A 12149-nucleotide genomic window follows, 5' to 3' on the forward strand; every position below is an offset into this window, starting at 1 on the left:
TGGAGTCCTCGAGCTGGGTTGCCGATTAGCTATTGACTTATTTTATTTAGTGCTTTAAATTGCTTCTCTTTAGGGTTTTAATGCTGGGCGGCTATAGAAAGCGCGCAAGCTACTTCGAGGAAGCATATTGTAGCCAAATACGACCCACGTGCTCTTTGTTTTAGATACTCTTGCTTCTTCGTAGAAGAATCGAGTTTAATCGGCGCTAGCTTCTTTCCTTGGCCCTCCTAAAGAACTGATAAGCCAGATCCCTTTTCGTCTTTGATTATTTGCAACTATTGAAAACCATTGGTTGCTTTCGAGTGAGTTCTTTTACGTCTTTAGCTCTTAGCTTAGCTTTTATGAGCTGCTCTTGCTGTTTAGCTTTTATAGCTCCATTTATATACTACGTCCCAGGCGTAACTATTATCCCTCGAGGGTAAGGTAACCAGGGGGTTTGAAGTGGAAACTACTACGTCGCAGGCGTAAGTATTACCCCTCGAGGGTAGGGAAAACAGGGGGTTTAAAGTGGAAACTAAACTTTTGAGGCACCCTCGAGGGGTAATACTTAGGCCTGTACCGTGGTACAAGTAAGCACCCTCGAGGAGTAATACTTACCACGGTACAGGCTTAAGTATTACCCCTCGAGGGTGCCTTAAAAGTTTAGTTTCCACTTTAAACCCCCTGTTTTCCCTACCCTCGAGGGGTAATACTTACGCCTGCGACGTAGTAGGTCTGTTCCGTGGTACATCAGTGCATCATTCGTCTGGAGTGCTCTTACACTTAGTCCTTTTTCTTAGTCGAGATGAATAAGCACTGGTCGAATATAGATTGTATTATGGAAAAGGCCTTGATGAAGAACTTCGAATATCGGCTATGCCATTTAGTCTCGGACTTTGGTACTCCGTATAAGGGTCCCGTGACGAGAAATATATTCCTTGGCGGGAATAGGTGGGTGATCTCTTTCGGTGGTTTTACGGCGATGATTCGTACTAGCCTTGATCTCGATTGAGTGTAGGAAATTGATGTGCTTTGTTCCTTCGTCCAGGTCCTCTCTTTCTTGTCGGTTGAAGTCGTAAATATCGACTTGAAAATGCTGTCAATTTTGTATATGTTGTCGGGTAGTAGTTTGGCTGTCGTCCCTGGGGATTTTGAACAGACTGAATGAGGTCACTCGCCTTGCTATTACCATAAGCATGCCCTTCGGTTCGACGGAATCGGTGCTTAAGGATCGTAGCATTTAGATCAGACCTTGATGTATCCTGCTGGGCGACCTCCGCTGGTAGTTTTCTTACGCTCTCCGATTTCCTGGCTCCTCAAAAGTAAGGTGTTGCTGGTCTTTGTATACCAATTCTCCTTTTTGGTTGTCGCCTTCACTTGAATTGATTGAGGAAGGTTCTTCCTTAGCGAGGTGCTCGCTAGGCTGCTCTTGTTATGAATTGGCCACGGATTGCTTTTTCAAATACACGCCTCCAGCACCTTGATTACCTTCTGACTGAATTGAGTGGAAGGTATTGTTGATAGGCATTATCTGAGAGAATTGAATTTCGCTAGTGCGATTGAAGTTATCAATCATATTATTTCCCTTAGAAACAGCAATGTCCTTAATGCGTCGATTCGCCTCAGAAACCTCTATTCGGCTCCAACGGGAATCGAATCCATTTTGGTGTTGCTCTTGCTGGAGAGCTTGTTCGTAGGTCCAATGGTGCTCCGTAGTTTGGCGTAGTACTTTTTCAAAGGATTTTCCGTATCCAAATGTTGTTGGTCGATCAACGTATACCCCTCGTGCCATTAGGTGATCTCTTAGCTCTCGGAGTAATCTTTCCGTAATATTGCGATTCGGGCCCGAGGCCTTTGCACTCTTGAATGCCTCTGCATCCCATTTGCCGAATTTGTACCGAAAGAAGCTCCATAGGTCCGTATCTCTTATCCTTCCGGCTGAAAGGATGAATTCCCTAATACATTCCTGAGCGATTCTAGTATCTATTAGGTATTGGTATTATATCGTAGGTCTTGGTTGTTGTATGATCTTTGCAGCTGGGGTCGCTATAGATCGAGGTCGGTGGTTTTGGAGGAAGGTTGATGGGTCCGCCATTGTCGTAGAACTGGCTTGGTTCTGAGGTTTTGTTGTTCCGTATTCGTCTACACCTCCTACCTGAAATAAGGTGTAGCGCAGTTACTTCTCAACTGCCACTTTAGTTGATTACACTCACTACCTGAAATAGGGTGCAACGCGGTCGATATAGCACTTCGGTAGGAACCTAGCTTATTTGTGATTAACGGTGAAGTCAACCGCCGATTAATATTGCTTTGCTGGTAATAAAAAACGTTAAATTAATAAAGCTTTATCTGTGTATCGCAACAGGTAAAATTGTAGTTCTTTTAGTACTGAATTTGATTTATGAATCTTGATTGTTCTTTAACTAAAGGAATCCTTTTTATGTAAAAGAATAAATAAATTTAATTTAATAAGTATAAAGACCGTATAACGCGGAAGTAAGTGCTTCGAAACAAAAATAACGCAAGTAATTTACCGAGAGCTAACCGAAGTAAATATTAAGGAGTAAACACCCGGGGGGCAATTAGTCCATCACCATCATCGCACTCTACTAGCTAGTAGTTCATGAAGTGAGGAACCGATAATTTTATAAAATAAAAGTCTATCAAGCTGTACACCACCACTCCGCCGCGATCACGATAAAACAACGCTATCTTATAGGTTCAATTAAAGCAATAATTTTATTATTACGTTTTATAGTATTTTCCTCGATCGAATCCTTTGCTTTCAAAAACTCTTTTCAATCGAGGGAACTTTGATAAACTTCAAAATATTTTTCTTGATTAGTCTGTCACCTACAATTACGTAGTAAACCGTTTCGATCGGATCAATAGTAAAATCGAGAAATAAAGCTAGCCATCTGATCGGCTCGGTACCAAAAGCTTTTAAAACGTTTAATATACTATTAAATCGAGCAGCGTGTCTTTTGATAGTAGTATCACTATCATCTTGCTAAAACTTTGATTCGAAACTATCGTCGAGAATTCGATTTTTCGTTAATCTCGACGAATTACGCAATCAAAGTGCTCACGTTTTTTTAATCTCGACGAGTAATATAAACTTTCCGATGCTTTCTTAGCTGAGCTTAATTCTCATCGATAAATGATACTTCGTACTACTTTATCGTATTAATCGTCGATCCAATCAACGTGCTCGCGGGCTTACGTCAATCTATCGATCGCGTGATCGGAGGCTAAATGAAGTTGTCTTTATCGAACTAGGCGAGCAAATTATTTTTTAATCAAAGCTATTTGAATAGCTTTTTCTTATGATTTAAACCTATCAAAGCGAAGATTTAATTCTAAAGCGTTTCTCGATTAGCTGATGACGCTAAGATTCAATCGATAATACGTAGTAGTACGTTTTCTCGTTAAGGTATCGAGTATAGCAAACCGTTTAATACCTACGGTACAGGCCTAAGTATTACCCCTCGAGGGTGCCTCAAAAGTTTAGTTTCCACTTTAAACCCCCTGGTTTACCCTACCCTCGGAGGTAATACTACGTACTTGCGCCTGGGACGTAGTAGTATATCGTATAGCATATTAAACTTGATCGAACGTGAATTCAGCCTAAGAAACTATTTGAGATACGCAGTAATAAAAAACAGGCGTCATTATCTAAAGTCTGAATACGTAATCGATCCTCTCAAGCAAGATCAAAAGCTTCAAGAGCTTTGAGAAATCCTATTATCGATAATTGAAATAATAAACGTAGAAATTGAGAGAAAAGGCAAGAAAAAGCAGCATTAAAATTATACGTAGTACCTATCGATGAAAATTCAAATCTGTTCGATACACTTTTGCTACATTCCCGATCTGATAAGACGCTTCTCAGATTTACGCACGTGCCTTGATCCTTTCGAGAATCCTATTTCCTTTAGTAAAAACTTTTATTTCGTACCCTCAAGGATGTAACGATTACGCCTGTGACGTTGGTAGTAGTACTACCACGATACTACTACTACTATTACTCCTACAACTCCTCCCACTCACCAGTATCCTCCTTTATTTCTCACCATCCAAAATTCACAGTCACAACCTATCTATCCATCTATCCATCTATCGTCTCCCTCTCTCCTCTCGTCTCCTTTCTTTCAATCTCGCTTCCGATTCCGCTCTCGCTGCACTAATAAGTACGTAGTAAGCAGCAAGTAATCTTCTCCAACGAAACTGTTGCTAAGTAAGGTATAAGGTGAGAGCATGATGCATAGTGCACGTGCACATACACGTGCACGCACGGACCTCAGCCTTGGCACGCTCTTACTACAACCTCGCCCTTAATTCCTAGTCCTAGATAATACAAGTCATTCAACTACACATATCAGAAGCTTCCTCGTGACTGTACTATCATCATCCAGATTAATACTAGCAATAAGTTATGAGCCTCGAAGCCTGATTCAATTCATTCCAAGGTATTTCTAGACTTCAAACACCTTTTTCAGCGTATTAGAATACTTACCCCTCCTTTAACAATTCGTCACCGTAGCGCGCGATTCGTCAGAACGCGCTTCTACAGCACCTTTCGTCGCAATTGATTCTTAGTTGCAACTTGCTAGTGTAGCGATAGATGAAGCCAATACTAGCGGTTCCTTAAGCAAGAAGCAAAAGGAAGCTGTAGTTAAAGCAAACCTAGCTATACAGTAATATCAATATACTACGAAGAAAAGAAAAGCGGCAAAGGAACTGCTTGCTTCAAAGAAACCATCATTAGTGCTTAAACCTAAAATCTCTTCATCACCCCTTTAACCACGCTACCCAACGCTACTAGACGTAAAAAGCTCACTATACGTAGCAGCAACTCTGCTTAAGGTATACTTTTAATTCTTTCCCGAGGCTAACAAAAGTGAACTTTCATCTAGTGAAGACGAGTTTACTACTCTCTTAAAGAAGATCTTTAAGTCGCTAGCGCGCTTAATCGACAGCGAACCCCCCCCTCTTTCGAGTCCTCCGAGTCCTCTCGAACCACTTATTACGACTATACTTATACGTCGAAAGAAGATGAGTTCGAGCCATAACCTCAACTTACCCGAAGCTTTAAAGCTAAAAAGAAGTGAGAACTATTAGCAATAGAAAGATAAAGTAATCAACATTGCTAAGTCTAATAAGATTAGTAAATACATTAATCTAAAGTCTAAGTCTTTAATACTTATAAAAGTCGACGAATGCGACGACACAATCAAAGCAAAAGACTTGCAAAAATAGCTAGATTAAGATACCGGAAAGTCATAAATAAAGCTTGCAATTACTTTAAATTATAAGGCTGATCCTTTAAAATACACACAAGGTAAAGCCACTGCTTTAGATATGTAAGAGTCTTTACGACATCAGTATAAAGGTTCTAGTACGGTCTTAAAATACAACGCTATTCAGACCTATGTCACAATCAAATACGACGATTACTTTTCTTTAAAGAAGTTCGTGATAGCATTCAAGATTGCAATTACGAAGCTTGATTCGCTAGATATTGCGCCGCTTTTATAATAGAATCCCGTGATGTTTATCGCTGCTTGCTCAAAGAAATAGCTTATTTAAGCTAAGCGCTAGAGATCGAATCTACGGATAGCGATTACTATACAAAAGAAAGCAGAAATCACCTTCGAATCTCTTATTAAAGACATCATCGACGAAGCTCGAAGCAGCGACTCAACCAAAACAATCAATAGTTAAGCCTTGTACGGTAACAAATCAAACTCAAACTCGAACTCGAATAACTCGAATGCGAATAACAAAAAAAGAAACAAAAGTAGAAATAGAAGTGGAAATGTAGCAAATAAATCGAAGCTATAACAAGTTGCAGATAAAAGACCTGATTGCAAGCATTGCAAGCAGCTTAAACTTCTACACCCTCTTAAAGATTGCTTCGTTATCAACAAAGAGCTACGAGAAGCGTTTAAGAAGAGAACTAGTAAGAAAGCTATCTTATACTTCAAGCGTGTTAAGAACAAGAAAAGTAAAAGAAACAATAATAAAAAGAAAGACGATAAAGAAGTTGACGGAAAGATCTTTTCTCACGCGCTCCTTCTTATTAAAAAACCTTTAGCTGCTGCTAGTAGCATAGCATTCTATACGTCGTCAAACAAGAATCGTTAGCTCTACGATACAAAAGCAACTGATCACGTTTGCAATGATCTCTTTAAGTTTATTATTTATATAGCTAAAAAGGATCTACCCTTCATGAATACTATAAGAGGCCTAGTTCGCCCCTTTAGTATTAGCACTTGTGTTATCAAATGCTTTAAATCGCGAGGCTTAGCAAGCGTCATTGAGTATAAAAACACGCTCTACATGCCTTAAAGTCCCGTCAATCTGTACTCAAGCTTGAAGTTAAGCAAAATCGGTAGTTACTTAAAAAGAAGTAAGTTGCTTACGGCTACCGACAAAGAGATTTGTAAAATGGATGCTAAGTTGTTCATTATTAAAAATGACTCTTGCGCACTTTCTGCTTTTGTTATCGGCTATGCTCTACTTGCAGCTATTAAGAAAGCTCTTATTGATATTGAACTCTGGCACAGACGTATATGCTATGCTAGCCTACAAGCTGTTCGCGATACTTAAAGTAATATTATCGGAATGAAGTTCAAAGAGACCAAAACTAGTAAAACACGTGTTTGCGTCCTTTATAAGAAAGGTCGTCTTATTCGGAAGACTAATAAGATGTCAGTACGCAAGAGACCTACGATTGCTTTATAAGAGCTATACGTAGATATAGTCTATTTGATTCTTACTAAGATCCACGGTCACAAATACGCTTTAATCTTCACTTGCTTAGCTACAATAGCTAAGTGAAGATATACTTACGCAATCAAAAGTGACGCTTTCTTAGTCAACAAGAAGATGATTCGCTTTGCTAAGACTTAATATAATCGCATTATTAAAATGTAGCGCTACGACGGAAGTAAAGAATACTCCTTTAAGTAGATAAAAGAGTTAGTAGACCACTTAAGTATGTTACTTAAAGAATCGACACTCTATACCCTCGAGCAAGACGGTAGATCGGAGCGATCTATTCGTACTCTAATAAAAAAGCTACGCACCGCAATTATTAATCAAAAGATTCTTGAGTTCTTATGGCCCGAGTGCTTGATAATAGTAATCCATATCACCAATCTCATAGCCAACATTGCCCTTTTAGATAGAAAGACCCTTTACAAAGCTTTCTAAGATGACATTAAGCTAAAAGTGATCCACAAACCTTCGGTTAAGCACTTGCGAGTACTCGGATGCAAAGTCTACGTCTTAATTAAGCTTGAACGCCGCGTATAAAGTCGCAAACTAGCGCTTAAAACTAAGGTCGGAACATTAATTAGTTTCGAAAGCAATAACATCTAAAGAGTATACGTTCCTTCCCGATCTAATAAGAAAGTGGTTCGTACCTTTTATATTCGTTTTAATAAAGATAGACTCGTTACCGAACCTACCTTTAAAGAAGAAGAAGAAGTGCTATCTAAAGCTAAAAGTGACCAAGTTGACCGTAGTCAGCTTACCTTTAATTAGCACAACCAAGATCAAGAGTCCTTTAAAAGCCTTGATCACTACGTCTAAGATAAACTAGATTTCGATAATAATTTAAAAGAGACTAAGGACGAGGAGGCTATCGACAAGCTCTTTAAACCTTACAAAGCTTCTTCCTTAAACGATGAGGAGGAGGTCGAGGAGGAGGTTGTTCCCTTTAAGGTAAATGATAAGACTCCCGAAGCTCTTACTATTCGGAGACCACGCAAAATCTACCCTCAGGTTCCCCTTTCGAAACGAGTAAATACTCGGTCCAGCACTCGCAATGTTGCTGCTCTATCAGCAAACGTAACCATTAAAGAAAAAACAAACACCTACTAATAAACCTACTTCAACGCTGCTAAAGAGTCACCATTTGCAGACGACCTTTAAACTATAGAAGAGGCTCTAGCACGCTCAGATGCAAATAACTAGCGCTAAGCTATTATCAAGAAGTACTCTGCTCTTCGACGCAAAGAGACGTAGTCAATTATAAAGAAGCGTGATATCCTTAAAGGTGGACGCATTCTAAGCTCACGTCTATTATTCAAGACTAAGAGAAATAAGAATAGAAAGATCGAGCGATACAAAGTGAGATTCGTGGTCCAAAGCCACACATAGCAAAAAGGCCGTGATTACGATCAGACCTTCGCTAGAGTATGCAAATCAGCTATTTAAAAGCTTGCAATTGCTCTAGCCGCTTTATACGACCTAAAGGTCCAACAGTTCGATGTTAACACTGCTTTCTTAAATAGTAAAGCTGATAATGACATCTATATTAAAGCTTTACTAAGATAAATCGAATTCGGCTACATTCTTACCAATAAAGACTGCTTAAAGCTACTTAAAGCCTTGTATAGCCTCAAACAATCACTACGCTTTTAACAAAAGTTGTTACGAAAGCGACTTGCTAAACTAAGATTCGCCTTTATGAAAACCGACAACTATGTCTATATTAATAAAGACCTCAAAATCATGATTGTCATTTATATTAACGACTTCTTAGTGATCGGTAAATCGAGATCAATCTACGAGCAATTCAAAAAGGATTTGCACGACTTATTCGATATCACTTGTACCGATAAGGCTACTTACTTTCTAAAAGTCAGAATCGTTAAAGATCGACCCGCAAGTACTATTACCTTGTGCTAAAACGCTTATATTAACAAGGTGTTAGACCGATTCGGTATGTTTAATTGCAAGAGTGCACTTACACCTTTTGCAATAGATTTCGAGGTTCACATAATCAAATTCGAAAGCCAAGCCACCTAATACGAGATTACACTATACTAGTCAATCGTTAGCTCTTTACAATACCTCGCAACTCACACTCGATAAGACATTGCTTACCACTATTCTTTATTAACTAAATTCTTAACCAATCCGTCACCTTAATATATAGCTGCCGCAAAGCGCGTTCTACAATACTTACAAAGTACTCGTATGTTATCAATTGTTTTTAATAAAAAGGACGCTAAGCTTACTAAATTGATAAGCTATTACGACTCCGATTAAGCCGGCTTTAGAATAGGTCGAGTCTTACACAGCGGAGGAGTATTCTTCTTTACAAAAGGCGTTTTTAACGTCATTTCCAAACGCTAGACTATTGTAGCTCTTTCTTCAACCGAAGCTAAGTACGTAACTATGTGCAAATTCGCTTAAGAGGCCGCTTGGATTAAGCAAGTACTTAATGAGGTTGGCTATAAGAAGGCTGACGCGAAGAAAATTAAGATGATTTATGACTTATAAAGAGCACTCTTACTCTTCGAAAACCTTGAATACTATTAAAGAACCAAGCATATCGACATCAAGTTCTATTACGTACGCTATAAAGTGGCAAAAGGACGACTCGATCTGTAGTATATTCTTAGCAAAGAGAACGTCGCCGACGGTATGACAAAGCTATTGAATGATACAAATTACGCTGCCTTTATACAATTGCTTCGAATGAAAGTGCTAGAGCTATAGAGCTCAGCAAGGGGTGTTTTTTTTAGCAAGGGGTAGTAAAGGTGTGTCATAAAAGATTTTTTCTCTTCTTAGAAGTCGTACTTGCTACATTCGGTAGAAATTAAGTAGACTGTGCTCTTAAAGGTGTTTTTACTTCTACTTTACAAAAAAGGTATATTAGTTTAAATACAATTAAGGTACTGCCGAAAGCTTTTAAGGCCTCGATAGAAGGGTGTGTTGCTAAGTAAGGTGTAAGGTGAGAGCATGATGTATAGTGCACGTGCACATACACGTGCACGCACGGACCTCAGCCTTAGCACGCTCTTACTACAACTTCGCCCTTAATTCTTAGTCCTAGATAATACAAGTCATTCAACTACACATATCAGAAGCTTCCTCGTGACTGCACTATCATCATCCAGATTGATACCAGCAATAGAAACAAACAGATATAGATACCTATCGATATATTCAAGCTGACCCTTCTCCCCCCTTAGTGTTTCCTTTCTTTCTTTCTTTCTCATCTTTTCCTTCCTCCCTTTCCAAAAAGTCCTTCTGAAACTTATATATATATATATAAATACACGAGCACATATATATATATATATATATATTTCCTAATTATCCAACTAACCATCCATCCATCAAATCAACCAACCTCCCTCTCCCTCTCCCTCTCCCATCACCCCACCCCAATGATCAAACCCCGAAACTCGAATCCAGTCTTCACCAAAAAGCAATAGAGGGAAACGGGATATTCAAAAGGATGACAAAATCCCTCAAAAACAAGTAAAAGAATAGGTGACACTTCCTAAAGTGTAAAAGAGGGTAAATCAGATAAGAATAAGAAAAAAGAAAAAGAAAAAGAAAAAGAAAAAGAAAAAGAAAAAGAAAAAGAAAAAAAAAAAAAGAACAGGATAAGAAAGAATGAAAATGGTAGGTGCTCTCTCGCCTTTGCCACAGTTAGTCGGGTTTTGAAATTCGAATTTCGAATCGTTAGAATTGTGATTGTGGTTGCGATTGTAAGTGTGATTCTGATTCTGATTGTGAGTGTAGGTAAGTAAGTATGGTTGTCAATTGATAGGAGAATTGAGACTGCGTTTGTGGATTTTCCTTTCCTTTCCTTTTCTTTTCTTTCCTTTTCTTTGCTTTGCTTCCCTTTTCTAAAGGTTTCTTCTCTTTCCTTTCCTTTCCCTTTTCTTTCCTTTCCCTTTTCTTTCCTTTCCTTTAGTTTTCTTTGCTTTTTCTTTACTCTTTTCTCTTTTTTTTTTTTCTTTGCTCTTCTTCGCTGTTTTTCTACTTTCCTGTATGCTTTCCTTTCCTTTTCTTTTCTTTCCTTTCCTTTTCCTTTCCTTCCTGTTCTCTCCTTTCCCTTTCCTTCCTTTTCTCTCCTTTTCTCTCCTTTTTTTTCTTTTCTCTCCTCTGCTATTCTTCTTCTCTAAATATTTTTTTTAAACTTTTTTACTATTATTAATTTCTATATTATCTTTTGTTTTTCTACTTTTTCCTCTTCTCTCCTCTTCTCTCCTCTTCTCTCCTCTTCTCTCCGCTTCTCTCCTCTTCTCTCCTCTTCTCTCCTCCTCTTTTTCTCTCTTCTTTTCTATCCTCTTCTTTTCTTTCCTCTTCTTTCCTCTCCTATCCTCTTCTTTCCCCCCTCCTCCTCTTTCCACCACCCCCTCACCCTCCCCCCTCCTCCCTCCTCCCCCCTCTCCCTCTCTCCCTCCTCCCCCCACCAACAAGACGAAAACCAGTCACGCAGTCGCAGTCGCAGTCGCAGCCGCAAAACGTACAAGGGAAAAAAAAAGGAAAAAAAAGGAAAAAAAAGGAAAAAAAAAAAAAAAAAGACACCCCAGACAAGCTAGACTCGACAACTCACCCACTCTTACTCAGTCACTCGCTCACTCGCTCCTACTACCACTCACCCATCCATCCAACCCTCTACCCATCCATCCAACCCTCTACCCCACCTACCCCACCTAAGCCTCTCTTCCCCGAAGCAGCGCAGCCCAGCGCGGCGCACGCAGAGAAAAGAGGCTGTGCGTTTTGATATTAGATATCATATCATATATTCATTCAACTGCGTTGGTAGAGAGAGAGAGCGGGGGGGGGGGTTTAGCCGAAGGAAGTAAGGAAGGAAGGAAGAGGATAAATAGATGGATGGGAAAATGGGTAAGAAAGAGGATAGGATGGAGAGAATGGAGAGGAGGCCGGTGTAGGAGATTATGTAAAGGATTGGTCAATCCATACAAGGAGTTGTGGCTGGGTTGTGAGGATGGGATTTAATCGGATTGATGATGTGAGATGTCGTTTATTTGGTTGGGTACATGGAAAGGTGAGAGTCGACTCGCTTACCGCATAGACGCTACCAATGGCGATTCGACGTGGAGGGTTTTCAGCTCTACAATGCACATGTAATATATACCAGCGAGGTCACATGCGAAGTCACGGTTGAATGGAGAACGGGCACTAAGCAGCCAAAATGAAGCCCATATAGTTGAATTTCTTATGTGCAATCCACCTGCGTATTATCATTAAATATCGTTATGTAATTGATGATAGGCAATGTCAACCCAGATACCGGGCCTAGGCGCGGGGGGAGAGCTTCCACGACGGACGAAAAGGTGGAGATGTGAGGTACCTGAGGCGGAGAGAATGAAGAGGCCAAGACACACATC

This window comes from Drepanopeziza brunnea, assembly GCF_022702325.1.
Source record: "Drepanopeziza brunnea f. sp. 'multigermtubi' strain 214-2 chromosome Unknown ctg3, whole genome shotgun sequence".
NCBI lineage: Eukaryota > Fungi > Ascomycota > Leotiomycetes > Helotiales > Drepanopezizaceae > Drepanopeziza > Drepanopeziza brunnea.